The sequence below is a fragment of the Buceros rhinoceros genome, unplaced genomic scaffold (genome assembly GCF_000710305.1).
Source record: "Buceros rhinoceros silvestris isolate BGI_N320 unplaced genomic scaffold, ASM71030v1 scaffold11325, whole genome shotgun sequence".
In the NCBI taxonomy this organism is placed as follows: domain Eukaryota; kingdom Metazoa; phylum Chordata; class Aves; order Bucerotiformes; family Bucerotidae; genus Buceros; species Buceros rhinoceros.
The window spans coordinates 22,606-25,389 of NW_010413510.1; positions in this window are offsets into that span (position 1 = coordinate 22,606).

Here is a 2,784-nt window from a genome sequence, read left to right on the forward strand (position 1 = left end):
AAGTGGTGGATTTCTCCCCTCTTGCAGACTGCCCCTGCGGGTATCGCAGCTCTTTGGTTTGTGGTGGGTGCTGAGAACTGCTGAAACTCATGGCACTGGGTGGTTAATTCAGGGCTGCTGCTTCCTCCTGCTCTTCTCACCTTGAAAGCAGCAGACAGGGGCTGTATAAACTCGCAAAGGAAGGAATGCTCCTGAAAAAGGGCTGGAAAGCAGGCGGCAGAAACACTTTTCATGAAGTCAGATAGTAATTTGAAATTTGCCTCACAGCTACATTCTTGATGAGGGAAATCAGATATAGGAGTAAAGTAAATGCTAAGTTTATTGATTTAAACATCTGAGAGAAAGAATTGGTTTTACATTTCTTTCCCTGTATCCAAATCCTCAAGTCTACAGTAGTGCTGTAGAAATAATTCAGCTCTTTAAAAATCATCCAATGAAATATTTAAAAATAAAAATTACTTATGCGTGGTCCCATTAGTTTTATGGACAACTAAAAAACCCAAAGTAAATGAAAATGAGTTTTTAGCTCCTAAACGACTGTTTTGGAAGTAGGGGTTGTGGGGTCATGCCCTGCAGTAAACATCTGTGTGGTTTTGTTCCCTTTTTAGTGGGTGATGTGGTGTGCCAACCATGCGATGCTGATTGCCAGTGTGACTGTAGCTGCAATGTTTACCACGGTGGAAATGATTGTAATTAGGCAGGTGCTTGTGTTAATGTGTTTAATTAAGCTCATGGTTGAAGAATCCATTTGCAGCACCACAACAGAAATTAAAGGGCTGGGCAGGGCTGTTAGGAAGGCTGTGGAGAGGGTGTTATTCCAGAATGGCCAACATCCCCCCCAAGCTTGTCCGTTTTGGCTGCTCTTCTGCAGGGCTCTAGCCTGTAGAAGATGCTGCCTGTTTCTCTCCACCTCTTGGTTCCTGTGGTGTTGCACTGCAGCAGCTCCATCCACAGCTGCTGGACACCCTGCTGTAATGGTACCTCTTCAACATCTCCTGTTTTTCCTGAGTACTGTTGGAAGATGCTGAGGGGAAACAATCCTTTCTATTGCTCTTTTGCAGTAACAGCCGCTTGTAGAAGCAGTAAATAACGCTTTGCCTAAAGCTGTTGTTAGCCTGAAGTGAAACCTGTAGTTTGGTTGCTTTGACTGTGCAATGTCGTCATCATGGAGTGTGACTCGGAGGTCCCCGAGTGATGCTGATGTGTCTGCAGTTCCTGCAGCACTCTGCTCTGCGTGCATGGTCCTGGGCTCAAGCTGTGAGCTCTGCCTTGTGTCAGGATGGCTCAGGGTGGACGAAATGTGGCTGGTGGATATTAAGTCCTCCATGTCATCAAGCTGGGTCATGCAGTCACATGTCTGTGGAGGTACCAGCTGGTTCGTCATCTCCTACAGAAAAGCATGCGGTGCCAGAGGCAGAGAAGGGACAATTCTCACATGAAAGGTTTTTCCCCCACTTCAGCCTGAAAAACCTCAATGCTCTAGCTGCAGAGCTGCTCAGGAAGAGTGACAGGCCCCTTGGATGATGTTGCCATCTCTTGCTGGTACATCTGGTACTTGCTTGGAGATGAAGCAATGTAGGGGCCTTGCAAGGGTTGTAAAATGGTGGTTTTGAGTAAAGGAACCAGAGGCGAGGCAGGAGAGAATTGCCTATACATTTGCACATAACTTGTATCCCTTTATAGCTGGCTTTTAGGAACTGCTCCTAAAACTGAGCTCTCTTTAAGACCTCTCAGTTAATCGTTCAGAAGATGGAGTCCTGCTCCGTCACTGTTTCCTTCTGCTGATGGTGTGAGTTTGTAGTTTTAATGACTCAAAGTTTTAGACTCTCTTCACCCTTAGCTTTTTGTTGAAGGGCGCGAGTCCTGCCAGTAATCAAACTTCTGCAGGAAAACTTCCCAAAATGTCACAGTGACCCAGGAATGCTTGATCCAGCTGGTGGGGGATTGGAAAGCTCTCCCTGGATGCTAGCGGGCCGGGGTGGGAGCAGTGTGGGGCTGTGGGCAGGGTGGTATGTGAGGCATCTCTGTTGCAGCCCGGGCGTGTGAGCAGAGGCAGTGACGGTGACTGAAGCTGGTGATTCACCTAATTTTCTTGACCCTGCTGTCAGGATGGGACCATAAAAGCTCCTCAGACACTGAACAGTTGTGCTGACGTGGGCTGGGGGGTTGGCAGGACTTGACGTGGGCTCTGCCTTAAAAAGCCTTGTGTTTTTTCTCGAGCTGATGCAATGGTTTTACTTCAGTGGAGACGGGGTAGGAGTTGTGCCATGGTCCCTTTCTTGGGAGCAACTGGTGAAACCCAGTGCGAATCCTACTGACCCCTGCAGGGATGGGGAGGCTGCCCACGAGCAGGGAAAGGGATGCTGTGCGCTGGCTTTGCACCCTCAGACCTGCCCTTCTGGGGACCCCACCACTGCCCTTTCCCCATGCTCTGAATTTCATTCATCACACTTTTCCCCAGGATTTGCAGGAATAGGAGTCAGTAGCTTCTTGAACAGAGCAGCACCCCCTTCTTTGGGCTCTCTTCTCTATGTGCCTCTGGCTTACAGCAGTGGGCTGTCCCACCTTCCTGGGGATGGATGTGTCGCTTGGCTGCTCTCTGACCTGTGGAGGGACATGCCCTGGCTCCCACACTGGTGTGGGGCAAGAATTGACTGGGCTAGAGCTGCTCCGATGTCAGAAGTAGCCCGTCCTCCTCCCTGACCCTTGAGCACCTTTTCCCTCCCTCCCCTGAGCAATCCCTGTCTCACCCAGCCAGCCCTGTTCTGCTGTTTTCCTTTCCCT